Below are 12,116 nucleotides of genomic sequence, written 5' to 3'. Positions count from 1 at the left end.
AAACAGGATTTTTAGGATGTAGTTAAGATATTTTCTGGCCGGCCCAGTGGCGCACTGCTACAGTGCGCCGCTTGGGAGCGCGGCAGCGCTCCCGCTGAGGGTTCGGATCCCACATACAGACCGGTTCCCGCTCACTGGCTGAGCGAGGGGCGGGTGCAGCACCAAGGGTTGTGATCCCGTTGCCGGTCCCGGTCCGGGACGGGCGCAACACTGAGGGTTGCGGTCCATTGCCGGACACGAAAAAAGACAAAAAAAAAAAAAAGATATTTTCTAACTTTCAGTGAGTCAACTCTAAAATATATGTGGAGAAAATGGTACTGAACTTTCTCTTCTTGTAATGGCAGACTAGGTAATTCAGATCAGTCATCCCCCTAAAAAAAGTTGAAATGATAGACAAAAATTTTTTTAATGTTCTTGTAGACATCAGAGAGCTAACAAATTAGTGAAGGACTGCTGGACCAATACCCATGGAGCAGATAAAAATCCCAAGAAGTGAGCAGCATTTGGAGCTGCTTTTACTTTGAGAGCATCAGCCCAAAGTAAGAATCAACGGCACCTTTGACTATCCCTTTAGTCTATGGCAACAAAAGGTAGAGTCCAGAGTATGGAAAGCTTAGTAATTCCCAGCCCCCTGTGATGGGGTGATCTCAAAACATAAGCCCAGCCTTCAGTTATCTGGGGGGCCTAGAAAAGCCTTAAATCCTAAAACTGGAATAAAGTTTGTAAAGGTCAGCAAGAATCTGGCAGAAGCAAGTGAAAATTCTCTCTGGAAGAAAAGAACACCATCCTAGGCCTCAGGTTATTTCTACAAAATGCACAATATTTTCAAATATAATACCTAACATACAACGGGGAAAAAAAGCCTTTTGAGGAGTCTTTAGAGGAGACAAGACTATATGAAAGAGAATCTATAAAAACAATAGGCAATACAGACTCCAGATACTGGAATTCATGTGACACAGATTTTAAAATATCTGTGCTTTATTTTCAAGTAAAAGACAATATGAGAATTTCAGCAGGGAACTGGAAAACTATAAAAGCAATTCATAAGATCTGAAAAAGAATCAAATAAATTTCTAGATATAAAAAATACAAAAACTGAAATTAAGAACTTAATAGATGGGTTCAAAGGCAAATTAGATCCCTCTGAAAAAAAGACAAGAGAAGAGCAATAAAGGATTAAGTAAAGCATATGTAAAGCATAAAGTACATATTAAGTAAAGCATAAAGTAAAATGTTAAAAATTGGAAAATCTGGGTGAAATATAAATAGGAGTTCTTTGTACCATTCTATAACTTTGCTGTAAGTCTGAAATTATGAAAAAATAAAAAGTTATAAAAGATGAGGGGGAAATAAACACATTGCCCAATAAATAAAAATGTGAGAAAATTTATTGACAGCAAACCTACACTATAAGAAATGCTAAACAAAAGCTAAATGAAGTATAGTACTTCAGGTTAAAAGAAAATGATACCAAATTGAAACTCAAGATCTATGCAAAGGAATGAAGAACACTGGAAATGAAATGTAAATATTAAAGACCATCCTTGGTCTTAACTTCTTTAAGTTTTTGAAGCAAAAATAACATATATGTGAATACATAATGGTTAGTATTATATTAACAATACATATTTATTTACAATAACTGTATAATGTTTAAAAAAATATGAGACACTTAAAACGAATGCACCATTGCTTATACATACAAATTGATCTTGTCCTTCACAGTGGTCCCACAGAAGGCTATGTATTTATTACAATAATACTGTCACTATTTTAAATATTAGGAACCTCCTCTTTTGGGGTTACTTGCAGTGACAACTTATGAATCAAGAATTTATAAATCTCATTACTTGGTATTTTCAAATTTCTTGTTATCTGAAATAATAAATCCCATCCTGAGCATCTTTTCAGCCATTGTAAGAGTCTCCAAATGACTTCTGAGCATTTCTAAAAAATAAATCTAACAGCAAATAATGAAATGCAGGTACCACATCAGTGTTTGCTGATCGGTGATTTTTAAATTTTGTCCTTAGTGGTAAAAATAATTCTAATGAACAGTTATAAAAACGTCCTGAGAAATGGCAACACCACTGACTCCAAAATCACTACACATATTGAATATATATGCATTCTAATATTTACCTAACTAGATAAAAGAATTAACTAGAGTAAAATTCTTTTCAAATCTTAAGATGTGACCTTTTAATAAAATCTCATTTATGTAACGGTCATCTAGCAACCTCAACTATACATAAGGTGATGGAAAATTAGACTAGACAAATGACTCTAACAAACATAGTAATTTAAATTAGACTAGACAAATGACTCAAACATAGTAATTTAGTTTCTAAACTCCCAAGAGATTGGGAATACCAAATTAGGAGGAAGAATAAAGCTCTTGTAAGCAAGAATAATAACAGATTGGCAAAAACTGAACATGGAAAGACTGGGGCTTTTCAGATAAGTGTACATTGACCTAAATATTTTTCAGTGCTTCTGAAAGAAAGCATCATTACTTTCCTAGCAAAAAATAATAATATTTATAATGAGAATTTTGCTCATATGGTGCAATATATTTAAGAAAGATGTAAAGTATATCATGTTTTCAAATCCTTTCTGTCAAAACACTTCAAACAATTATTGCATTTAAAGAGGTGTACGTCACCTATCTTCAAAATTTAATACTACCTTATTTCCTCACCATGCTGGATAAAGTATTGTGATATGTTATGGGTTGAATTGTGTCTCCTCAAAATTCATATGTGGAAGCGCTAACCCCTAGTACCTCAGAATGTAATTATATTTGGAGATAGGGCCTTTAAAGAGGTGATTAAGTTAAAATGAGGCTGTTATAGTAGGCTCTAACCCAATTTGACTGGTGTCCCAATAAGAAGAGGAAATATGGACTCCAGGGGTTCTCATGCACAGAGGCATAACCACGTGAGGACAAAGCAGTGAGAAGGCAGCCATCTACAAACCAAGGACAGAGGCCTAGAACAGATCCTTTCATTATGACTCTTGGAGAAAACCAACTCTGCCGGCACCTTGATCTTGAACTTCTAGCCTCTAGACTGAAAAAATAAATTTCTGTTGTTAAGCCACCCAGTCTGTAGTATTTTGTTATGGAAGCCCTAGCAAACTAATACATAATATATTCTTTATCTTCAAAGATTTTAAATTTGTAGCATATGTCTGATAAAATATTTTTTTCAAAATACCAGAAAGCAAAGAATAAAATTGAAAGTTTTATTTTTCCCTTTAAAGAGCAATACCTGAAAACTACAGTGCAATATCACTCCACACCCATTTTACATTTTCAAAAAAAAGGAAAATAACAAGTGTTGGCAAGGATAAGGAGAAATTGGAATCCTCAGGCACTGCTGGTGGAAAAGTAAAATAGTGTAGCTACTGTAGAAAACAGTTTGGTGGTTCCTCAGAAAGCTAAATGTAGAATTACCATATGATACAGCAATTCCACTCCTAGGTATATACCCCAACAAATTAAAAGAAAGATTTCAAAGAGATATTTGTACACCCACACTCATAAGCAGCTTTATTCACAATAGCCAAAATGTGGAAGCAACCCAAGAGTCCATCAGCAGATGAATGGATAAACAAAATGTGGTATATACAAACAATGGAATATCTTCAACATTAAAAAGGAATGAAATTCTGACACATGCTACAATATGTATGAAACTAAAAAATATTATGCTAACTGAAATAAGCCAGATACAAGAGGACAAATACTATATGATTTCACTTATATGAGGTACCTAGACTGGTCAAATTCATAGAGACAGAAAGTAGACTAGTAGGTAGGTACCAGGGGCTGGGGGTTGGGGGAAATGATGTATTATTGCTTAATGGGTAGAGAATTTCTGTTTGGGATAACCAAAAAGCTCTGGAAATGGATAGTGGTGAAGGTTACACAACATTGTGAATACACATAATGCCAATGAATTGTACAGTTAAAAATGGTTAAAATGATAGATTTTATGATGTTATATATGCTTTATCACAATAAAAAGAAGGCAATACCTGAGGAAATGGAATGTCATAATCCCTGTAGAAACCAGTTCTTTTTTTATGGGAACTTTCTGCATGTTCGACATCTGAATCAAGGCTGTAGTCTGAACTACCGTCGCTGGATGGAGAATTATGCTGAAGGGAGGGAAAAGACAAATGTGTTACATTTACAAAAGGAAGAAAATTTAACTAGAAACTACTAGATAAACCTGTTTCAGCCAGAGATGACAACGAGTACATTACGTTATTCTAGTAGACTCTGAAGTACTACTGAAAAATTCTTGCCCCAAAGGCCACCACCACCCCAACTTCTCTGACGTTTTCTAGGGGGAAAGTGTATCATCCCCTCTGCTCAGAGACTTTATGGCAGCATTTTCCTCATCATCCCTTTGGCCCAAGGACTTCACACAGAACTACTGCACTCCTATGCTCTAAAACGATCTTACATGTAAGCTAATTTTTTAAAAAAGTAAAACTGGCTCCTCATCACCAAAAAGGGTCCTAGAACATGAGTATTTATAAATTTATTTTTACCTAAAATGGCTTTAGAGTTCTTATTCTATTGGATGAGTTCCCTAATACTGTAAGATACCAAAAATTCCAAATTACATATCTGAAATAAATCCAGCCCACAAAACTGAACAAAAGTGAAATGAAAACCACAAGTAATTGATAACTGACAATTATCAAGAGTAAGCTTTTTCAAATATGCATACAATTTCCAAAAAAATCTCACCAAATCTCCTCCAAATCTCCTCAACCTCTCCCAGTTTGAACACCCTCTTTAAAGAGCTCCTAAAGTTCTTAGCAATGAAAACGCTGGCTCTGTATTTTATCATCCTTGCATTCCCAGCATCTAGGTCCCGTACAAACTCAGTAAAAATGTGCTGAATTGAACTGAACTCTGATATCAACCTCTCCCAGTTTGAACACCCTCTTTAAAGAGCTCCTAAAGTTCTTAGCAATGAAAACACTGGCTCTGTATTTTATCATCCTTGCATTCCCAGCATCTAGGTCCCGTACAAACTCAGTAAAAATGTGCTGAATTGAACTGAACTCTGATATTCTTACAGGGGAAGGATCTGTTCTCCTCTATTCCATTCTTAAATGTCCTGTTAGGGAAGACAAACTGCTTTCTTCCTTTTTGGTCCTAAATGCTCTGTGGTTTTATTTTACGGAGGTGTTAGTTTTGTTTTTGTTGATTTGACAGGTGATATGAAGAACTCTTTTTATAATTATACTGTCAAAGGCTCCAACATTAAGTACCTAATCATTGTTGGTTAGAGTTTGAAATAAATACCGCATTGTCCATTTAAAAACCAAGTTTGCTCAGTCACTATCAGAAGTCAACTACAGCCCTAAGGAAAACCTTTCATTGAAGAACACAACACTAAAGGGATAAGACTTGCTCAAGAAGAATCTCAAAGGAAAACACTGCTTCAGGAAGGACAGAGAAGAGAAGGTTCTGCTTAATGGAGAAGGTTTTTCAGGCTATTCCCCCCAAATGAGGCTAGATTATACAGACATTGTGGCTCATGCATAAGAAGTAATTATTGACCTGAAATTAGCAATAGGAATATATTAAGAACAGCTGGAAATGGTACAGACTAATTAAAAGTTATCAAATTAAGTGAAGATATATGGAACATTTTTTATTTGAGAATCTTTGTTTTTCATTTTATTCCTGCTTTGGGTGGGGGTGGGGAGAATATTGTTTGAGTTATTTGTTTAGTGTTTAAAAGTACTGCTTTAATTTTTGTTATTTTACCTATAATACACTGGTGGATTATATCCTTCAATGGACTTATGTTGTCAGTAAGTACTAGAAGTTCAAGTCTAAATTATGTTCTCTAAGGAACTCTTAACAAACAACATCATATCACCCTCATGGTGAGTAAAGAGGACAAAAGACATATAATTCAAGGACTAATTAACAGGAAAGCTACTCAGTGACCCCCTTAAGCATTCAAATAGTGACAAAAAGAATTTAAGGACTTAGGTGACTTCCTCCAAACATGCCATCCTTTTCATACTTCCCAGCTTTTGTATTCTCTGTGTCTCCCTGGACAACTAGGTAATTCCTGTCCTTCAAGATTTACCACAATCTCCAGTCCAACAGTAAAAGAATGATTTACTGAAGTTTAATACATATAACAATCAATTAAAATGATATTCTGGAAGATTTTATTGTAACATAACAAAATGTTTACTTTGTAATATTAAGTGAAAATGCAAATATAAAATAACCAATATCATCTCTAATATGAGTATTAACAAAAACACACACACACAAAAGACTTGAAAGAAATATACCAAAATTCCAAAATGTTAACAGTAGTTACTCTAGTAAGTTTGATTTTAGGTGGTTTCTTTTCCATTTTATATTTCTAAATTGTCTAATTTTCTTGGAGTACATAACTTTTACCTTAAGAAAAAAAGACAGTTATTTTTAAGACCATGTTCAAAGACTGGAACTTTTTTCTGACTTCCTCAACCACAAAGCAGATATTGATCAAATATTTTTCAGAGGCATACTGAATGCTATTTGGAATGTTTACAAAGTAGAAAAGGTTTCTCATACTTCTGAGGTCTCTCCTATCTCACCGTATACTGCTTTGCTCTAAGTGTCTAATGGTTCTGTTATCTTCCCCCATTCCCTGGAGAAAGCACTTTCTTAAAGCTTCAGCTCTCATGGACCTTTCAAAATTACTCCCATGACATTTCCACTGGAAATTTCCTCCCTGTATCTCCAATTCATTTAGTATAAATCCCTCTTGATTTTTCACTTTTGCCTCAAATTCATTATATTTCAATTAAAATCTATTATCCTTTTCCCTAAACTAGCACTACCTACTTTGACATTTATCTATTAATAACACTACCATTCTCCTTGGCTTAAAATGGGGAAGTCATCTTTGATTCCTCCCTCTCACCCCTTTATAAGTTTCATCAATTCCTCCTTCAGGATATTTCTTAGATTTACCTATTTCTGACCATTCTTACCACCACAAACTTGGATCAACCTCTCATCCTCCAAAATATCAAACAAATTCCAATATAGTCTGACTAAAACAAAGCCTGTATAGTACAAATAAGAGCATTCTATGTTAGCACATGCATAGGAATAGTATCTGGAGGACTACATAACAACAGTCATTTCTGAGGAATGAGATTAAAGGAGCCTTCTCCTTTTATTTCTGTCATGATTGAATTTTTAAATAATTAACTTCATGTTTCTTTGGTAATCATGAACAAATAGTACACAAATGTTCTTTTATGGCCAACTAAAACAAACAAACAAAACTGCCCCCTGTACTGTCTGCCTCGCATCTCTCAGACATCCAGTCCACCCTGCACCCTGATGCTACCAGTGGTTAACCTTCCTAAAATACCACTTTTCATGTAAACACACCTTATCATCTAAAAGGTTTTTCTCAAGAAAATAACAAATGTGAGGATTTAGGAACTCTTATATACTGTTGGTGGGAACGTTAAGTTAGTATAACCATTATGGAAAATAGTCTGGAGGTTCCTCAAAAAACTACCATATGATCCAGCAATCACACTATTTGGTATATACCCAAAGAAAAGGAAATCAGTATGAAGAGATATTTGCACTCCCATGTTTACTGCAGCACTATTTACTATAGCCAAGACATGGAATCAACTCAAGTGTCTATCAACAGTTGAATGAATAAAGAAAATGTGGTATATATACACAATGGAATACTATTTGGCCATAAAAAGAATGAAATCCTGTCATCTGCAGCAACATGGAGGAGCATGGAGGATACTGTGTTAAGTAAGCCAGGAACAGAAAGAGAAATACCACATGTTCCAACTCATACGTGGAAGCTGAGAAAGTTGATCCCATAGCAGTAGAGAGTAGAATGGTGGTTACCAGAAGCTGAAAGGGGAAGGGGGAGGAGGGATGGTGAGAGGTTGATTAACAAATACAAAAGTACAGCTAGATATGAGGAATAATATCTAGTGTTCTACAGCACTGTAGGGTGACTATAATTAACAACAATTTATCATATAATTTCAATTAGCTAGGAGAGGATTTTGAATGTTTCCAACAGAAGGAAATGATAAATGTTTGAAGTAATGGGGAAAAAAATCAATGGTTGCCAGGGTTTCAGGGGATGAGGGAGGAAGGGAGAGAGGGAGGGATAAATAGGTGGAGCACAAAGGATTTTTGGGGCAACAAAAATATTCTGTATGATACTGTAATGCTGAATACATGACATAATGCATTTGGCAAAACCCATAAAACTGTACAATACAAAGAGAGAACCATAATGCAAAATTAGGTAAGTGATAATATATCAGCATTGATTCATAATTGTAAAAAATGTATCATATTAATGTAACATGTCAATAATAGGAGAAACTGTATATGTGGATGTGGGAGGATATAGGAACTATCTGCATTTTCAATTTCTCTGTAAAACTGAAACTGCTATAAAAATAAGGAAAAAAAAGAATAAAATAAAAAAATATATGTTCCTCAGACTAGCACATCATTATTAAGCAGCTTTGTGTCATTTTCAAGACCTCCCCAAAACCGGCTTAACTCACCTTTAGTTCTGAACATGCCTAAATACAGCTCATCTCCATGAGGTCCCTTTCAAATACAGAACACTCCTGCGGCCTCTGTTCTTGATATTCCTCATTACTGGAAACATTTCCTTCTTTTCTCTTCTTTTCAAATCCCATTTTTTTTTTCACATCAACTCTATTCTTTACTGCTCTCCTTTTTTAAATTGTTTTTTTACATATATTATTTGAACTGCACAATTAGCACATTGCAAAATGCCTAACTGTATCTCCATACTACACTAGTTAGCACTTTATTACATATGGTTTTGTTTGATAATTGTTCTATGCTTTTGATCTAATCTCACCAAATAAAATCAAAGCTCTCTGTAGACAATTATACATTTTTCTTCTTTAATAAAAGTATTTATCGTAACACTACCCAATAAATGCTTATGCATTACCTGATTAGTTCACACTAGTTGAAGAACTATAGACAAATAAATTAACAAATCTTACAGGGAGAAAGTTTAAATAAAGTTAACCATAGGTAAAGGGGTTCGAGGACTAGCTACAGTGTTTCCTGAGAGAGAGGAATTGATCTCAGCCTTCCTACCTTAGCCTGTGTAACCTTTTAGCCTAGAAGGGAGGGGGAAAAAAGACTCCTCCAGCAGCAGCCAATAGGAGAGAGACCTAAGCTGCAAGCAAGAAAGAAGTACATTGAGGTGGTACAATGTCTTACTATGTTCCTAACAAAAGTTACAAATGTTCTAGCAAAATAAACACCAGAATGTACCCGGCTTCATTAACAGTTGTGTTACTGTAATTACTTTCTTATGCAAGGTCAAAGAAATGTGTGTACTTTGAACCAACAGGTAAAAGTTGTGCATTCAGTAGAAATGGATCCTCTCATACTCCCAGTGGAGAATTTGTGCTTCTTGCCACTGAAACTTTAAGGTTCTGCTGGACTGCAGATCTTGCAGTGAGGAACAGATAGGGGATGCAAATTCTTAACTCAAAGGACACAGTAAAAGTCTTTTTTCTTGTATGTTTTTTTATGTAGGAAAGTTTATTAATTCCTTAATGTTCTCTGACTTTGGATCATAGTTAAAAAAAATTCTTCACTCACAGGTAATTGAGGAACTTCACCCATGTTTTACTCTAGTACTTCTATAGTTGTTTTTTTTTTTTTTAACATTTAAATCATTGATATATCTAGGACTTATCCTGATATAAGGTGTGACTCTACTTTTATGTCCACATCACCATTCAATTCTCTCATCACTGCTTATTAAAAAGTACATCTTTTCACACTGGTTTGAGATGCTCCTCCATCATACACTAAATTTCCACATGTGTTGGGTCTATTTCTAGGTCTTTCTTTTCTGCTCCATTGGCCTGTTTATTTTTCCATGCACCAATATCAGATGGACTGTTTAATAACAGATGCTTTATTGTGCTTCAATATGTTAAGGTCACCCCACATCTTCTTCAAGTTTTCCTATCTATTCTTGGGTGGTGGTTTTAAAGATATGTCCAGAAATTCTTTAATACGCCTCCCACCAAGAGATGGAGATTAATTCTTCTCCCCTTGAGCATGGGCAAGACTTAGTAACTTGTTTATCGCAAATAGAACATGTCAAAATGATGTAACTTTACATAAAAAATGTAAAATGTAACTTTAACCTGCACAAATTGTTCCTGTAAGCACTTACTAAAAATGAGGAAAACATATCTAAAGGTATTTTAAGTAAAGCAGCTTTTTAGAGGTCAAAGCAGAACTAGACACACATTCCAGGGGCCAGCTGGTCTCAAGGACTAACCAGCCCTTTTATCTTCAGGACACCTGGCAGAGCCCAAGTGATTAAGAAAAATTGAACAGTCCCTTATGGGGGGGGGGTGGGGCTAGCCTGTTAAGCCTGACCATGAAAAAAGTCTTTGTCCAAAGAAAGTGTATAAAAACTCTCATGTCAAGGAGCTAGGGGCCGCTTTTCCAAAAGACAAAGCGACCCAGCATGCTGAAGTAAAACTCCTCTTGCTTAAATTGCAGCGATCTCTTGTCTCGTGGTCTCTGTGAGGTGAGTCACTACGGCATGTAGGATTTGTGCTTGGTGCACGGGTCTTACAATATCACTTCCAAGATAATAAATTTGCTTTTATACAGATTACATTGAAATGGGAAGGAAAGAGGCAATAAACAAAGTAAAATCAAATGCTATCCAGAAAACAAAAACATCCAGGGTGCTGGGTGGAGGAAAAGTGGATATGGGGTGAGGAAGAGGAGGAACCTGTGCTGACACAGAAATCAGGGTAAAAGTGGCAGCAGTGACAGTGATGGAGTAGTTTTTGAAACTCCTTGAATTTCCCCCACAAAAACACAGCAATTAGCCCCCAGCCTACAGTATAAAGGCTTCCACAGTAAGTACGCAGTAATACATATGAGTGAATAAATAAATAAATGAATCGATGGACAATGCCAATACTGCTATCTGTATCTGTACAAAATAAAACTTTCTTTCCTTAACCTTCTAGTATCCTGGCATATAATCTCCCATCAATTAAAAGATTATTTTTAACCTGAATTAAGATTTACCTTGATTATTTTTAAATCTTCATTTTAAGATAATTCATCTTTATGTTTAGAAAATTTGTTAATCACATAAATAAAAATATCTAATCCATAGGTTTTATAAGAAAATAGGCATTGCCTTATACTTTGTAATTTTCAGTATTTTATATTTCATAAAAATTTACCAAAAGAGTAAAACGTAGATTCTAACTAACCTTATGTTTCTCACGCTTTCTCCTTTTGGATTTTTTTTTCTCTCTTTCTTTCTTGTGTTTTTTTCTTGATTTTCTGTAGGTTTTCTCATTTTTCTGCTTTTCATCTTCTTTTGCTTCCTGTTCTTGTGTTTCTTCAAGTCCTGCATCATCTATTTCACCATCTTCTAATTCACCATCTTCTCTGTAGAAGACAATAAAAATTTTAATTTTTGAACATCAATTCTAAAAACGTATAGAAACCTTTTCAAAAGAAAAAAAGCATGTGCCAAGAATTTAAGCTATATCCATTTACATAAGGGATTAAAAAACTTTTTCTATAAAGGCACAGATAGTAAATATTTTACATTTGCAGGCCATATATGGTTTCTGTTGCAACTTCTTCCTTTTTTTTTTTAAAGCCAAAGTTTGCCAATACCTGATTTAGGTTAAGATCACTGACTCTCACAAAATGAATGAATAAATGAATGAATACAGTGCTATCTCAAAGTATTACAACAGTTACCATCTACTACTACCTTCAAAAAAGAAAAGTTAAACTAAAATATTTTAGGAAACATTCTAATTGCAGGAAGAAAATTTTAATTTAGTGGCCCATATGTAGACAGCTATAAATGGCTTTAAAATAAAAGCAACCTACATTAATTCTTACCAACAAAGTAAACTTCAATAAGCAAACAAATTTCAATTTACTTATTACTTATGTATTGGATAAGTAACAAAATCCAAGCCACAAAGGGAGAAATGTAAATTTCTCAACTTGA

General features: G+C 34.7%; 1 protein-coding gene across 1 annotated transcript in view; it reads right to left on the bottom strand.

The window, feature by feature from the left end:
* ZC3H6 (zinc finger CCCH-type containing 6) overlaps positions 1-11,435 on the bottom strand; it is a 35,752-nt gene extending 24,317 nt beyond the window's left edge. Inside the window, exons 1-2 of the mRNA XM_008581213.1 lie at positions 11,356-11,435; positions 4,045-4,167 (exon numbers count right to left, since the gene is read on the bottom strand). The gene's annotated coding sequence lies outside the window, so the exon portion shown is untranslated. The remainder of the gene's footprint in view (positions 1-4,044; positions 4,168-11,355) is intronic.
* Positions 11,436-12,116: the final 681 nt, after the last annotated feature.

The sequence above is a fragment of the Galeopterus variegatus genome, unplaced genomic scaffold, assembly GCF_000696425.1.
Source record: "Galeopterus variegatus unplaced genomic scaffold, G_variegatus-3.0.2 Scaffold2297, whole genome shotgun sequence".
NCBI lineage: Eukaryota > Metazoa > Chordata > Mammalia > Dermoptera > Cynocephalidae > Galeopterus > Galeopterus variegatus.
Note: the sequence above shows the minus strand (reverse complement) of the source record. Positions and strands in the feature narration are given on the sequence as shown.